Source organism: Hyaena hyaena, unplaced genomic scaffold (genome assembly GCF_003009895.1).
Source record: "Hyaena hyaena isolate Hyena2069 unplaced genomic scaffold, ASM300989v1 scaffold_20, whole genome shotgun sequence".
NCBI lineage: Eukaryota > Metazoa > Chordata > Mammalia > Carnivora > Hyaenidae > Hyaena > Hyaena hyaena.
This window is the reverse complement of record NW_024080652.1, coordinates 5,604,980-5,621,992: the sequence shown is the minus strand read 5'-3', so window position 1 is coordinate 5,621,992 and position 17,013 is coordinate 5,604,980.

The following is a 17,013-nucleotide window of genomic DNA, read 5'->3' as shown; positions in this document are numbered from 1 at the left end:
TGCTCAGTCATCCAGCTGCACCTGGAGTTCACACACTGTTGCTCTTTCTGTGATTTGTGAGCTGATGTGTATCCTGAGTAGTGACTTGTCTCTTCTGTTATTAAGAACGCCAACAGTCCTATATCTTCACTCCTTTGCCACTGCCTCTCCGGGGCAGTGGGCTGGGGGCCTCACCGGACCCCTGGCCCCTCTCATCCTCATCCTTGACGTGACCTTGACCATGCCGCCTCAGAGCCCTGGCTCCCCTCTCTGCAGCAGGCAGATGGAACCTGGAGATCGAACCTGGCCTGTATGTTTCTGGTTTTCATACTGTTCCTTACCCTCTGCCTGGGCGTCCGTCTAGTCCCAGGGAAGGCTCCCTTTCTCTGTGCCTCTGCTTTCCCATCTGTAAAATGGAGATGACAAAGAACTCCAATGTGGAAGATCGCAGGGGGTCCTCAGAGCAGGGCCCGCTCCCCGAGAGCTCTCCGTGAATGTGGCTCCAGTCCTTGTACTTTCCCCCCTCTACTGTCTTGCGAGTTAGATATTCCATTTCTAGTATTTTAGCAGTTGCTCTTATATTTTTTAACAGGGATCCCCTGTATCATGAAAGGCTACCCTGAATCGCTGACATTCAGTGCACTTTACACATCCTTTTGTGTCTCCTCCGCTTTCCACGATGTATATGGTATTTTACTTTCATCTTGTTTTTAAGAGTCTTTAACATTAGTCTTTTGTTATAACAGCAAATATTTATTTGGTAGTAAAGACTTGTGGATTTTCTCTGGGGGGTTCCCTGCATTAGCAGCTGTGCTGCAAGCCTCAAGCCCCGCCGGTCTGACTGCCCATCACCTCCCTGACTATACACACACCTGCACAGGGACACAGACACCTACGTCCACAGACACACACACACACACACTCACAGACACACGAGATGCCTACGAGCGTGCACACAGACACACGCCTGCACACACACGCATGTGCACACACGTGCACAGACTAGAGACATGGCAGCCACGCTGATCCCTACTTTCACCATTGTACCATGATTATGTAAGGCGGTAACTACGGGGGAGGGGGACCAGGTGAGGGTATATTGGAACTCTCTGTGCTATTTGTGCAGTGTTCCTGTAAGTTTCAAATGAATACAAAATGAAACATTTTTAAAAATTAATTTGGTGACTTTTTAAAAATATATATTCCTGGGCCCGATGCAGCTCTCTGGAATCAGAGGCTCTGGGGGTGGGACCCAGGTAGCTATGTGTTTTCCAGACCTGATCTAAAATGCGGTCACAGTCTGATGTCTTAGTCCTAACACCCCACAGATGACTTTGGCGGGGGACACAGTTTAGCTTATCAGGGTTGGATACACTGATTCCCTCTGGCCTCTCTGCATGTCCAGGGCACACATGCCCTGCTCCAGGGACAGCCCCAGAGGGGCACCAGCCCCAGGCTCTGCAGAGGGGTGGCCGCATGGAGCGCCCACCCTCACTCCCCTGCCCACTCCCCTGGTAGGACTGAGGGTGGCTGGCAATCCATCCTTGGGAGCCCGGGAAGGACCAGCCCTGGGCCAGAAGCAGAGCCCAAGTGTGGAGAGGCTGGAGGGAGAGAGGCCATAGGCACTCAAGGTGTGGGGTTAGAGGCTACTTGCTCCAGAGAGCTACATTTAAAAAAAAAATTTTTTTTAACATTTATTTATTTTTGAGAGAGAGAGAGACAGAGCGTGGGTGGGGGAGGGGCAGAGAGGGAGACACAGAATCCGAAGCAGGCTCCAGGCTCTGAGCTGTCAGCATAGAGCCCCACACAGGGCTCCAACCCACAAGCTGTGAGCTCATGACCGAAGCCAAAGTCAGAAGCGTAACCGACTGAGCCATCCAAGCGCCCCAGGAAGCTACATTTTTAACAGAGGACGCTTGTGTTCCACAAAAGCTGGGAACCACAGGTTCTCACCCATAAGGGCCCATCAGGGCTGAATGCATTGGCCAATAGAACTTTCTATGGATGACGAAAATGTTCCACATCTGCTTTGTCCAATACTGTAGCCACCGGTTGCCATGGCTATTGAGGACTTGAATGTGGCTCATGCGATTGAGGAACTGAATTTTAACTTTTATTTACTCTTCACATAAATATCTGCATGCGGCGTGGCTGGCGGATGGTCACGCAGCACAAGCCCCTTGCGCCTCCTTTCCACCCTGCCCTGGGCACAAACACCAGGCTGGCATCTTACCTCGACCTTCACACCCACCCTCAAAGTGGGGATGTGGACCAGGCAGGCCATGGGGGTTTGCAAGGTTGGGGCAGTGGGGGCGGGACTTGCAGGCACTGAACTGAAATCTGCCTCCTCCCCAACCACTGCTGTCTAGGCAGCCACAGCACTGGATCCCTGCTGCTCTGAAACCGTATTGGAATTTACCTCCGAGGGGAGCAGCTCAAGACAGGGCAGCCTAGGGCTGCATCAGTAATGAAGGAGCAACCAGGGCTCTGAGAAGCCTCACCCCCTCCAGGTTCCGGGAGTCCCAGGGGAGAAGGATGCCTCCCTTCCCACAAAGACTGGGCCAGGCACCAGGGCAGGCTTCGCCCCAGCCACGGCATAGACCTCTGCCCTCCAGGCGTGGCCAGCAGACTGGCCTCCCTTGCCCTGGGTCCCCACTGGCCTCACCTGGCCCCAGATGGGAGCCCCATGACTGGCCCAAAAGGTGTCTACCCACCCCCTGGACACCACGGCCAGCTGGAATTGTCTGAATCCTCTATGGTAGCAACAAAGGAGCCAGGAATGTGGCAGTGGAACCCAGCCCCCGCAGGAGACCAGGAGTGAGACCTTGGCAGGAGACCAGCTTTGGTCACAGAGCCTGGGGTCTGGAGAGGACAGCCTGAGGGGCACCGGAATGCCCCACAGTGTCTAGAGCAGACCTGAGATAAGGATCCGAGGCAAGTAGTTTTTCTGGAAGGCAGCCTCAAGCCTCCGGAAGCACTGTGAGAGGCAGGGCAGGTGTTTTAGACTGAACTGTGTCCCCACAAAATTCTTTTTATTTATTTATTTATCTTGAGTGAGAAAGAGTGAGCGGGGGGTGGGGAGGCGGGGGTGGGGGTGCGGAGAGAGAATCCCAAGCAGGTTCCTCCTTGTCAGCAGAGAGCCCAACTGGGGGCTGGAACTCGGGAACCACGAGATCATGACCTGAGAGTCAGACGCTTCACTGACTGAGCCACCCAGGGGGCCCCCTCCCCACAAAATTCTTACATTGTGGTCCTGACGCACAAAGTGGCTGTATTTGGAGATTGGGCCTTTAGGGGAGTAAGTAGGGCTAAATGAGTTCCTAAGGGTGGCCCCTGCTCGAATAGGACTTATGTCCTTCTGAGAAGAGGAAGAGACACCAGAGCCCTCATTCTGTCTGTCACTCTGTCTCTATCTCTGTGGCTCTCTGTCTGTGAGTAGAAAAGAGGCCATGTGTGGACGTGGCAAGGAGCCAGGAGGAGAGCTCTCACCAGGAACGGACACTGCTTTCATCTTGGACTTTCAGCCTCGAGAACTGTAACAAGATACATCTGTGTTACTTAAGCCCCCAGTCTGTCATCTTTTGTCACAGCAGCCCTAACAAACTAATACAGGAGGGAAGGCAGCTAAGAAGCCACCAAGCCAATATTTCCGCTGCCCTAAATCACCCAGGGCCCAATGTCGGGCAGCTATAGACCACCCTGTAGCTCAGAGCCCACCCAGATTATTCAAACCAGCCAGCCCCACTGTTTCCCTGCCCTGCCTTTCTCCGGGGAAACCCAATAAAGGATTCATCCTCTGCCCTTCCCTCCCTCTGGCCTCTGCCTTCTGACTCTGGCGCTTGCCCACCTGGCCTGCCTGGATGATTCCTCTCATTTCCAGGAGAACTGTGACATTAAACTTTTCTTTCAATGACATTACCGTCTGCACATTGTCACTCAGTCACCTTTATAATTTAAGACATAGTTACAGATCGTAGACCCAAGGGAAGGAGAGGTCACAGAAGAAAGGAAGAGAAAGGCTGTTCAGAAAGGAGGGAAGGCTATGCACGCGTGCTGGACGCTGCCCAGAGCCCGGGGAGTAGACTGGCAGAGCCTGTCGGATCCACGCTGAGCCCCGAGCTGGCTCTGCCGACGGCAAGCAGGCCAGCGGGTGGCGCTCATGGATGAGACGCATTCAGCAGGTGTGCAGAGTAGACTGAGAGTCTGGACTCTGACCTGGAGCCCAGGAACAGGGCCACGCTGGGAGGAGAGGGGAGGTCAAGGCAGGTTACTTAAGATGGAGAAACTCCCAGGCACATTTGCAGGCTGGTGGGAAGGGTCTGGGAGGGCAGGCCAGGTTGTGCTTGTGCCCTTGGATGCCTTCCCATCGGGCTGTGCCGGTGGCTTTCCTGAAGACCATGAATAAATGATTAAAGATCGACATCGATCCACAGACCTGAGGCCCATTTTATTTCTGATTCATGTCTTCTCTAGCAATTGTTCTCAACAGCTGTTGAGAAAGTAACCCTGGACCCTAAGAAGAATAGCAGACTCCCCGCACCTGTGAAATGCTGTCCCACAACATGTTCTTCCTGCTGGTAGCCCATGCCACCCTGGCCATGGCCTTGGGGCCCCTAATCTTGGGTCCTCCTCCCTGTATACAGAGAAGGGGGGGTGGAAAGACACTCTAGGAAGGCGGGCAGTGGCCTGGCCCCCCAGCTGCCCTCACTCTGGCTCGTGGGGTGCCGGGAGTCGGGTGGGGAAGACGGGGGCTGGATGGAGAGGGGGTCTGTTACAGCCAGAGCCCCTCCTCTCACAGAAACAGAGGCAGGCACTCTTTTGACAAGAGGCTTTTTTTTCAGAGGAGCATCTCTTCTAGAAGGTTTCTCTTCCAAAGACCGAGGCACGTCTGACATGTTCTCTTCCCCCGGTGCTACAAGGCCGTAAATTTTCCTTGTCAGTCTCCACTCCTACCCTGTGAGTTACAGCAGCTTCCTGGTCATTTATTATTCTTCATTATTACGGTGACATATTCAGCCATCTAATTCATGGTCTCCAAGCGCGGGCTTCATTTCGCTCCCTAAATGCTCGCGCGGCTGGAATTTCTTCTGACAAACTCCTGGTCCCCGCTCTGGCATTATCTTTCCCGAAACAGGCATGATCGTTCCAAACTTTTTTGAAGATCTCGTAAAAGAGCCCTTCAGAAACAATCAGGGCTTCGATGTATCACTGAACACTTACCACTTAGGAAGGACACACATGAGGACAAGATAAAACTGCCTTGACTCACTGCGTCACAGAGAAAGTTCAAGGTGCCACTACTGCGGTCCCTCTGGGGAGGCATCAGGTATGTCCCTGGCTCATCAGAGGACCCCCCCGACTGTCACATCCATGGAATGCCTGAGTAGGGTGGAGAATGAAGCCAGTATCATGGATTCCCTCAGGCTGCCAGCTCGCTGGGAGGGGCTGTGAGTCCTCAGACACTCTGCAGTCACTCCTTTTTTTTTTTTCTTTTTGAGAGAAAGAGCATGAGCAGGAGCAGGGGAGGGACAGAGAGATGGGGAATAGAATATGTGAAGTGGGCTCTGCACTCACAGCAGCAAGCCCAACGCACGGTTTGAACTCACGAACCACGAGATCATGACCTGAGCCGAAGTCATAAACTCAACACACTGAGCCACTCAGGGGCCCCTGCAGTCACTCCGGCTGTGGCCCCCGCTGGCTCATGCACCCATTTCCTGCCCACGTGTTGCCTCCTACTCACTGCCCAGGGGCACCCCTGCTGTGGACCCTGACCTTCCCTCCCTCAAAAGTTGCCTGCCCTCCATCTGTTCCTTTTAGGGACCTGCCTCCACTCACTGATCTAAGGCAATGCTGTCTGATAACACATTCTGCAGTGAGAGAGAGATTCTCTGTCTGCACTGTCCAGTAGGTAGCCACCAGTCACGTGTGGCCGCTGAGTGCTTGAAATGTGGGCTGTGCAATTGACAACTGCATTTTAAATCTTATTTAAAGTTAAAATTAAATAGCCCCATGTACCTAGTGGTGACCAACCAGAGAGACAGGTCGATGGCGGGCATTGGCGGCGGCGGCGAGGTGGGGGGGGGAGGATGGTGCTTATTCGTTCAGGTGGCATGTTGACTCTCCCAGCAAATAGTCATCGTTAACACCTACCAAGTTCTTGACAGGTGCTATGCATCATGGTAAGTGTGCTGTGTCCGTCATCCCATTTCATTTTCACGGCAACCACGTGAGGAAAGCACCCTCATTACCCCACTTTGCTGATGGTAAAACTGAAGCTTGGGGAAGGTAAGGCACGTTGCTGAGATGAGATTCAGGCCTTGGCAGTCCAGACTAGAGTCTAGGCAGACCATGGCTTTCTCCATGCCGCGGGGGTCTGTGTGACAGGCTGGGCTGTAGAGGATGCCTCATCTCGCTGGGTCTCTGCAGCAAGATGACACAGGGCTGTCCAAGGCCTGCACTCTCAGCAGGAGCCATGTCCTTCCCACCACCTCTGGGTGGCTAGAAATATTACTGTCCTTTCTCTGGTTCGTGCAAGCTTGACACCCACCTCCCCTAGGACAGGATGGTCTGCCCCAGCTGGGGTCTTGTTTTACCCTCTCTCCTGTGAGCCTCAAACAAGAGGAAATGTTACAACAGCAGACGTTTAGGTAAGACACGAAGGGTACTTGCAGGCACTAGGATGAGCTTCAAGGGAAATGACAGCAGCAGCATTCTCTAAAGAACCTTAAAGGCAGCACAGCTTTCGGTCTGGGATCATTATGAGAGGGTTCTGTCCAGAGACAAGGGGAAGACCAGAGGACCCCCTGCAATGGCCCCTTGGAGCCTGTAACTTTTTCATTAAAATCCCTCTGTACCTTACTTGAGGAAAGGAAATAGGGAGCAAGATTTAAAGACGTAACCCTGGGACTAATGGGGTGCCCTCTCTTCCTAGACTGATTCTCCTAGGACTCATCTCTTCTCTGCTAACGCTTGGTTTCTGCTCCTCTTCTCAGGAAAAGCTCTGTCTTCCTCACACTCTCTGAGACTTAGGATAAGAAGCCGTTCCAGCAAATGGAGCCGTCAGGACTAATGATCCGTCCTTCCTGCATTGGCCGGAACATTCTCTGTTCCTGGGTCCCGGACTCCCCTACCTGCAGGAAGTTGCATGAGGCTTTCTTTCCTGATCAGATAGATGCTCCATCCCTAAAACAGAACAAAACCTCCATCACCCTCATCTGCTCTTCCAACTCCTGGTTGGGGGGGTGGGGGGGAGGATCAGGCATCACCAGGCAACCAGCAGCTCTGCTCACTCTTCCCACCTCAGAAAGCACCCAGGTCACCAGCATGCAAGTCCAGAGACAAGCTTACATCTTCTTTTCAATTTCTTTCTTTTCTTTTAAGCCCCTTTTATTCCCCTAAGATCGAGCTCTCATTGCTTTCTTCTCAATCTTGCTAACTGGATGAGAAAGAGAGAGACCTCATCCATTTGTAGCAGGGTCACACAGATTAACACACACATGTGGCCTCTTTATTCCTCTACAGATAATATCCATAAAATAATCTGATCTTCCACCCAGGCCCCCTCCCCATTTGTAGCTGGAGGAAGGGGAGGGGAAAGAAGAAAGCAAAATTTAGTGCCTTCTAGTAAATACAGCGTGCCCTTCTGTAATCTGATGGTCTCTTTATTCTCTTCAGGATTTCTCTGCCCTCCAATCCCCAAGGGTCCCCCCAGCCCCTGGAGATGGTGTCCCAGCCTGTGTGGATGGTGGGTGGTTTTATGACATGACACGAGGGCAAAGGGGCCCTTGTGCTTGGATGAACATGTGGCTGGTGCCTCCTGAGAAGGACGGGCTATATGATCTGCAGGGCTCTGAGCCAAAGGAAAACGTGGGGTGCTTTGTCCAAAAATTACTAAGAATTTCAGGGCGTCTGGGTGGCTCAGTTAAGCAGTTGACTTCGGCTCAGGTCATGACCTCACAGTTGATGGGTTCAAGCCACATGTCGGGCTCTGTGCTGACAGCTCAGAGCCTGGAGCCTGCTTTGGATTCTGGGTCTCCCTCTCTCTCTGCCCCTCCCCCACTCACACTCTGTCTCCCTTTCTCTCAAAAATAAATAAACTCAAAAAAGAAAAAAAAAATTTCAAGATGGTGAAAGGACACATTAAACAAAGTGCGGGCCCTTCTAGGTACAGTCCCCATGAACTGCATAGGCAACACAGCCACAAAGTTGGCCTGGCCCCAGTGTTTATGTGCCGATCTGCCTCTTGTTAAGGTCTATGGTGAGTGAAGGCTATTGGAGTCTGTTCTCCTGGGACTTGGAGAAGGTGAGAGGGCTCTGACCTTTCTTGCCTCTGGGAGGGGTCTATGCCCCATCCCCCACCAGGGCACAGGAAGTTAGCCCTATGGCCCTTTGATATGGAGCCCACATGTCCCTGCCCAGAGGTCCCAACCCCAATCAAGCCAGAAGCCCACTCACTTCCTTGCTGTCCCAAGAATGTGGGTACTTCCGGTCCCACCCACATCAAATGGAAACAAGGGCACTTGGAGGAGCTGGATTCAGGGCTTCCCTCTTCCTACCAGGTGGGGAAGGCAGGCTGAGAGGCCACCTGCCCCCCCACCCCAGAGTCCTAAAAAGGAGGAGTAACAGAGATCCCTATGTAATGCCTCACCCACGTGCACCTCCAGCCTAGGGAGAGGTATTTATGACATAGTCTCAGTATCCAGGTCCCCTTGTCCCTCTTACTGCACGAGCCACTGGGCTCAAAGTGACAGATGCCCTCTGATTCAGTGCTTCTTGATCTACTAAAGGGGGAACTGAAGTAATTTCAAGAACCCTTACCTCTCTTGACCAAACCTGGCTTCCTAATTTTGCTGCGGACTTAAAAATCCTGGGTTGTGCATCAAAACTGATATTAGCTTTCTTCCTTTTAGCAGAAGCTGCTTTAACTGCTTTAATCCTCTACCCCTGTCTCCCAGGAAACTGAAGTGGCTCTGTGTTCTCATCACTGGAGTCTGGAGCCTTTGGCAGACCAATTTCACAAGGTCAAGTGCCAAAGGACAGAGGGTGTGGCCCTGTGGCTCACCCATAGCAGGGAGCCCCGCCTTGCCTGCGTGAGGTCCCTGTTCCAGAGTGCAAAGGGGAGGAGATGCAGATTCCCCCCCTTTTGGATGAAATCTGAAGGAGGAACAAGCGTGGATTTAGCAATGGTCAGTGGAGATGAACAGGTGCAAGAAATCAGGGATGGGGTAGGGCGGCAGGTGGAGGGGGTGTGGCAAGTACCCGCCCTAGCCTAAAGGGGCAGTCCCCAGCTCCTGTCACTCTGCCATGGCGGGGAATGCCAGCCTGCTTATATTTTCACAGATTTGTTATGTCTCTAATGTTGACAGTTCATTCTCATTTTTAAAAAATAATAAAACCGCGTGGTACATCATGCAGGAGCCAAATGAAGAATTTTCTGGCTGAATCCATCCACTAAAAGAACAGAAGACTGGACACTGGGGGTTAGGGAGTGAGGCGAGGCGGGAGGTGCAGATCTGGCAGGATCATGTTGTATCCTGAGAGAAGTGTATTCCCACCATGGGGAGGCTGTGACACGGTCTCAAACAAGGAAAAGTCACCAACACCAGATCTGCATCTTGAAGAGAACCCTCTGGTTGGAGCACAGAGCCTGGCTCAAAGGAGAGAGAGTGTCGTCAGTTGGGAGGACAGAGCTGAGGACGAGGTGGCAGCGAGCAAGAGAGATTTAAAAGGTAACATTGGGGGGCGCCTGGGTGGCTTAGTCGGTTAAGCGTCCGACTTTCGCTTAGGTCACGATCTCGCGGTTCGTGGGTTCGAGCCCCGTGTCGGGCTCTGTGCTGACTGCCAGCTCGGAGCCTGGAGCCTGTTTCAGTCTGTGACTCCCTCTCTCTCTGACCCTCCCCTGCTCACGCTGTCTCTCTCTCTCCTAGAAATAAATAAAAACATAAAAAAAAAATTAAAAAAAAAAATAAAAGGTAACATTGGTGAGCCTTAAAGGTAGACAGTCATTAAATAAGCCAAGAGTCGATTCCCCGGCACAGCCAAAACTACACATTAAAATCAACTCAGGGGGAGGTGCCTGGGTGGCTCAGTCGGTTAAGCCTCTGACTTCGGTTCAGGTCATGATCTCACATTCGTGGGTTCGAGTCCTGTGTCAGGCTCTGTGCTGACAGCTCAGAGCCTGGAGCCTTCTTCAGATTCTGTGTCTCCTAGTCTCTCTGCCCCTCCCCCTTTCATGCTCTGTCTCTCTCTGTCTCAAAAATAAATAAAACATTAAAAAAATTTTTAGAGGCGCTGGGGTGGCTCAGTTGGTTAACCATCTGACTTTGGCTCAGGTCACGATCTCACGGTTTGTGGGTTCGAGCCCCGCGACGGGCTCTGTGCTGACGGCTAGCTCAGAGGTTGGAGCCCTCTTCAGATTCTGTGTCTCCCTCTTTCTCTGATTCTCCCCTGCTCACACTGTCTCTCTCTCTGTATCTCAGAAATGAAGAAAATATTTAAAAATTTGTTTTAATAAAATCAACTCGGGGTGGGGGGGATGCACGGATGGCTCAGTTGATTAAGCTGCTGACTCTTGATTTTGGCTCAGGTCATGGTCTCACTGTTCATGAGACAGAGACCCATGTCAGGCTCTGCGCTGATGAGAAGCCTTCTTGGGATTCTCTCTCTCTCCCTCTCTACCTCTGCCCCTACCCCACTCACACTCTCTCTATCTCTCTCTCAAAAATATATAAATAGACATTTGAAAAAATCAACTCAGGAACTGTCAGGGATGTGGACCCATGGAAAGTCTTGTTCACTGCTGATGGGAAGGTATAAGGGTACGCCTACCATGGAGAACAGTCCAAAAGTTTAAGAAATTAAACATGCATCTACCATGTGACCCATCCTTTCCTAGGTGTCTTCCCAAGAGAAACAAAGACACATCTCCACACAGAGACTCATACCCATGTCCACAAGCAGCTTCATCTGCAACAGCCAAAAAGTAGAAACAATGGAAATGTCCATCAATGAGGGAGCAGATACAGAAATCGTCCACACAATGGGATGCTACTGGGCATCGCGCTGGTAGATAACAATGTGAATCAGTCACAGCTCCTTCTACTGAATGAAAGGAGCCGGGCAAAAGAAAACTACACACAATATGACTTCATTTATATAAAATTCTACAAAATGCAAATGAATTGAAAGATTCATCAATGGTTCCCTGGGGGGGGGGGAGGGGTGAATTTTAAAGGGCCAGAGGAAACTGTGGGAAGCAATGGAAGCTTTTATCTTGAGTGTAGCGATGGTCTGTATGTGTGTAATATACATATATATATAATACATATTAGATAGATAGATAGATAAATAGATAGATAGATAGATGATAGATAGGTAGATAGATAGATATCCCCAAATTGTACACTTTACAGGGCACCTGGGTGGCTCAGTCGGTTAAGGGTCCAACTCTTGGTTTTGGCTCAAGTTATAATCTCATGATTAGTGAGTTCAAGCTCTGCATCAGGCTCTGCAGTGCTGGTGCGGAACCTGCCTGGGATTCTATTCTCTCCCTCTGTCCCTCTTTCTCTCTCTCTCTCAAAATAAACTTTAAAAATATTTTAAAAATTGTATACTTTAAATATGTACAGTTTAGCATACTTCAATTATATCTCAATAAAATTGGAAAACATTAACTCAAGGAACAGGAATAAAACATTCTGAGGAGAGCCACACCTCCACATTTGGCTCTACATTTCTACCTCTTTTAACCCAACTTCTAATTTTAGACAGAAAATAAAAAGGAGAGGTGAAGACACCAAAGTGAGATCTCACTTTAGAAAGGTGTTGAAAATATATTAAACACTGAGATTTACCATAATAAATTAAATGAATAATTTCAGATCTCTTGTCAAATGCTAAGAAAAAATTTTTTTAATTAGCAAGTGCAGAGAAAACTAACGTGAGCCAATCATTTTAAGGAATATATCCTATTATGTTCTAATGAGTGGCTTTTTAAAATTTGGGGTTTTTTAAAAGTTTATTTATTTTGAGACAGAGGAAGCGTGCATGAGCAGGGGAGGGGCAGAGAGAGAGAGGGAGAGAGAGAGAATCCCCACACTGTCAGCTCAGAGCCCGATGTGGGGCTTGATCTCAAAACCATGGAATCATGACCTGAGCTGAAATCAAAAGTAGGATGCTTAACCGAATGAGCCACCCAGGCACCCCTATTTTAATTCTAACAGAAGCTTTCAGGGGCGCCTGGGTGGCTTAGTCCGTTAAGCGTCCGACTTTCGCTTAGGTCATGATCTCGCGGTTCGTGGGTTCGAGCCCCGCGTTGGGCTCTGTGCTGACTGCCAGCTCAGAGCCTGGAGCCTGTTTCAGTCTGTGACTCCCTCTCTCTCTGACCCTCCCCTGCTCATGCTGTCTCTCTCTCCTAGAAATAAAAACAAAACAAAACAAAACAAAAAAAAAACACTAACAGAAGCTTTCATTTCCAAATTTTCTTAAAGGGGCTTTCTGATTAACTATTTCTAAGTACAATTTGGAGAGAACAAGTCAGATTTTAAACAATTGTATAATGATGTTACTCCAGAGCACAGATTTGGAAGATAGCCAGTCCCAATCTGTTTCAATCTTAGGTTCAATCCCAATCTGTTTCTTGTTTATTGTGAGGCCGTGGACAAGTCCCGAGCCTGTCAGAAGCAAATAGTTTCTCCATTTGTAATACAGAGCTAATGACCTCCTCTCTGCCAGAAGCACATACTGCAGAGATTGAACATGAATTTCCTCCCTCTACAGTGGTAGCTGATAATTATTAGATTTTATACTCAGTCCTGAAATTGCTATCTCCCAAAAGGATATTTGAAAGGGGGGAATTGCAAGGTTCATTCCCTTCTTTCAAGTCTGATTGTCGCTCATACAATGAACTGGACCCTTCCGGATGCATCGTAAAACGTTCTCAAAACAATCCCACTTTTCGTTCCTCACCTGCCAAGCAGCTGAACCACAGCTTTATGAAATATGACGCAAGTGTTCTTTTATAGCCAGGCATTCATCTTCAGACTCCTTGGCATACGAGTCCCTCCAAGTTATTTTATTATTTCCAAGAAACTGTAACTGAGCCTTTTTATATACCTTCTGTTGTCATAAGAATGATCACACATAAAGCATGTCACCCAAATATGAGAAAGGCATCCTTCATGTAGTTTACGGTTTCCTTGAGACAGCCACTCTCTGGGCCTGGTCAGCTGACGCCTCTGGTAGGGTTCTGAATGCGGCTTTTCAAGGGAAGGAAACCCAGGGCTGGCGCGTGTAGAAGGTCCTTCCTTGGGTCAGTTCAGCCAGTGGTCTGGGGTCCACCTGGGGTCCGGGGTGCAGCCAAGGTGCTGAGCTTGGGCTCCATGGCTGTTCTGGTCTCAGCCACCCCTCCTCCCTCTGTGCCCCCCCCCCCCCCCCACTTCCTGAGATTACAGTCCAGCATTTCAACCCCTTGTCCAACCTCAAGGTCACCTCCCCCTTTCCTGTCTTATCTCCTTGTTCGAAGGAGGCAGACCTGGTCCCAGGTTGCCTTTCTGGGCCTCAATTTCTCAGTCTTTAATATGGAGATAGAAAATATGCCAGCATTGGGGGGTTTTTTGCTTTTTGTTTTTTAATAAGGATCAAATCAGACGGTGGCGGTGAACACGCTTTGTAAATTACCCAGAGGTGCGCTGTTATTGTCATTATCATTCCTGCTTTGCGGCAGGGAGCCCCAGGCCCCGCGGCATGCATATAAACAGCCAATGTTTGCGACTGTGTCCCCGCAGAAGCGCTGCTCCCGGGAGTTGGCTCAGCCCAGAACTGGAGAAATCATCCACCAACTCAAGGAGCGCCGGCCTCCCTCCAGCACCTCCCGCCTCCTAAAGGGACGGCCCGAACCCCCCAAAAGTTATGAAAAGTAATTAGTCTCATTAATTCTGGAAACAAACAAGTGCAGAGGGAGAAGGAAGATGACGACCCGATTTAAAGGACAAGGAAGAAAGGGACCCGAAGTACTTGGGGGGAGTGAAGGTGCAGGGAGCCCAGACTCCCGCACAGGAGCTGACAGCCAGGCGGAACTGAAGAGATGGGACAGGCCTTGGAGAGAGCGGGCGGGCGCGCAGGACGGGGGGCGGGGCGAACAGGACGGGGGCGGGGCGCGCAGGATGGGGCGGGCCTGAGCAGCGAGTAGAAGATAGACAAGGTTCTGGTAAGGGGGGCCGACTGGCAGGACAGCAGGGGCTGCCCAGGGCAGTTGGGGGATGCCTGGAGATTACCGTCCAGGATGACTGACTTATCCAGAGAAAGAAACAAGGGGAAAAACATGTCAAATGGAGAGAATAACATATCCAAGTGCTATAGGTTAAATTGTGACCCCAAAATGTCATATGTTGAAGTCCAACACCCCAGCGTCTCACAAGTGGCCGTATTTCGAAATAGGTTCGTTGCCGATGTAATTAGTTGAGATGAGGTCATTTATCAGGGATCCTGATTCTATGTGACCTGTGTCCTTATTTTGGGAAAATGTGGATGCTCACGTTTTCCAGTGAGCATCCAGTGAGCAGTGATGTTCACATAGAGATGCCATGTCGAGAGATACAGAGAAGACAGCTGCCTACAAGCCAAGGAAAGAGGTCTGGGACAGATTCGCTCTCCCGGCCTCAGAACGAACTAACCTGCCCACACATTGATCTTGGACTCCTGGCCCCCAGAAGCCATGAGATGATGACTCCATGTTGTTTAACCACCTGGTCTATGGTGCTTTGGTACAGCAGCTCCAACGGACCAAGTCACAGAGGTCTGAATGAAATGGCTTGGTGCAGGGGACTGCAGACAATTTGTAGCCAAGCAGGAAGCAGGAGTGGTGCACATGAGGCTCAGGACAAGGGGGATCAGAGCCCTATGTTCAGGAGGTTAGGGTTTGTCTCAGGTCAGTGGGGAGACGTGCAGACCTTCTGGCCTGTGGGGAAGGTGGTCACTCTGGGCTTGAGGAAACTCACTCTGGCTGCAGAGAGGAGGAAGCTGCTACGGACACCTAAGCAAGGGATGGAGTTCAAGGGCAAGGGGATGGCAGGAAGGAAGAGGGAAGCTCTGGGAGTGTGTGGGCTTCCTGGTCATCAGGACTCCCAGGGGCTGGCAGGGGGTGACGCATGTATCAGTCTGTGCAGGGCCGCCGTAACCAAGCACCACACACTGTGCAGCATAAACTGCAGGCACATATTCTCTCCTAGTCCAGAGGCTAGAAGTCCAAGGTCAGGGTGCCCACTGGGTTAGTGTGTCCTGAAGCCCCTCTCCTTGGCTTGTCTCCATGGACATCTCCTCACATGGTTGTCCCTCTGTATGTATCTGTGTCTTAATCTCTTCTTAAAATCTTTTTTTTTTTTATTTTTTTATGTTTTATTTATTTCTGAGAGAGAGAGAGAGACGTGTGAACAGGGGAGGGTCAGAGAGAGAGGGAGACACAGAATCTGAAGCAGACTCCAGGCTCTGAGCTAGCTGTCAGCACAGAGCCTGAAGCGGAGCTCAAACCCACAAACCGTGAGAGCATGATCTGAAGTCAGATGCTTAACCAGCTGAGCCACCCAGTGCCCCTTAAAATCTTTTTTTTAATGTTTATTTTAGTTATTCATTTATTCATTTATGTATTTATTTATTTATTTTAGAGAAAGAGAGAACAGTGGAAGCAGCAGAGAGAGAGGGAGAGAGAATCCCAAGCAGGCTCCGTGCTGTCAGCATGGAGCCTGACACAGGGCTCGATCTCATGAACTATGAGATCATGACCTGAGCCAAAACCGAGAGTTGGACACTCAACCGACTAAGCCACCCAGGTGCCCCTTAATCTCCTCTTCTTATAAGGACACCAGGTATGTGGGGTGAGGGCTACCCTGATGGCCTCATCCTCACTGATTTTTCAATTCCAATGTTCATTATATTGAGCTCATATGACACTGGGCACAGTTAAGAAATGACTCCCTCTCCATCTCCATTTCCCTGCTGTGTCACTTTCTTCCCACAATTCTGCAGTCTCCTATAGTGCACTTGGGTGGTTGCGGCCACAGGTGATTTGTGTCATTTGAAGCTAGCATGGAGCCATAGTGGTGGCTTCCTTTGGATGTGCTGGGCTGGGCTGCTGCTCCAGTCATGGGCTCTTTGGAACAAACAGCGTTGACATCTGCGTGATCTTGACTCACAAAGTGTGAATGGAATGGTAATCAGCTATGGCCTTCGTGGCCTCTTCCCACAAGGCTAGGGGCAGTTAACTTCCCCACAGTAGAGGGTTCAAAAGCCTGTGTGTGTTCTTTAAACATATGTCAGTGGTTGACTCTGGAGACGGTGTGAGGAGAGTCACAGCTGGGGCAAAGGGGACCTTCCCAGGCCAGCATGGTGCCAGTGGGGGGCACAGAAGGGTCTGGAAGGAAGACAGGCCCAGGACCATGCTAGACGGAGAGTTCTGCTGGGCTTTAATAGAAACCTCAGCTCCATGTCCCAGAGGCAGCATTCCTAGCTAGTCGTCTACCTCATTCTATGTACCTTTTTTTTTTTTTAATGTTTATTTTTGAGAGCAGGGGAAAGAGAGGAAGAGAAGGAGGGAGGGGCAGAGAGAGGTGGGTACAGAGGGTCAGAAGTGGACCCCGTGCTGACAGCGCAGAGCCCGACATGTGGCTCGAACTCACCAACTGTGAGATCATGACCTGAACCAAACTTGGACACTTAACCAACTGAGCCACCCAGGCGCCCCTGTATGTACCCCTTTAAAGACCCTATCTCTGCCGCCTGAAAGGACCCAGGATAGGCCTGCTGCTCCCCCTGACTGGCCATCACAGGCAATCTTTTTTCTGGGAGTCTGCTACTGTCTGGGTTCAGCCTTCCCAGCCCGCTCAGAAATCTAATTTTCATTCATTTGAGTGAATTTATCGAGCTGGCACCACACCAGACGTTGATTTTCTGGGCACAGTGAAATGGCTCCATCTGTCTTGGGGGTGAACTGGCACCAACCAAGTTCAAAGACTATGATAAATAAAAACCTCCATGCCA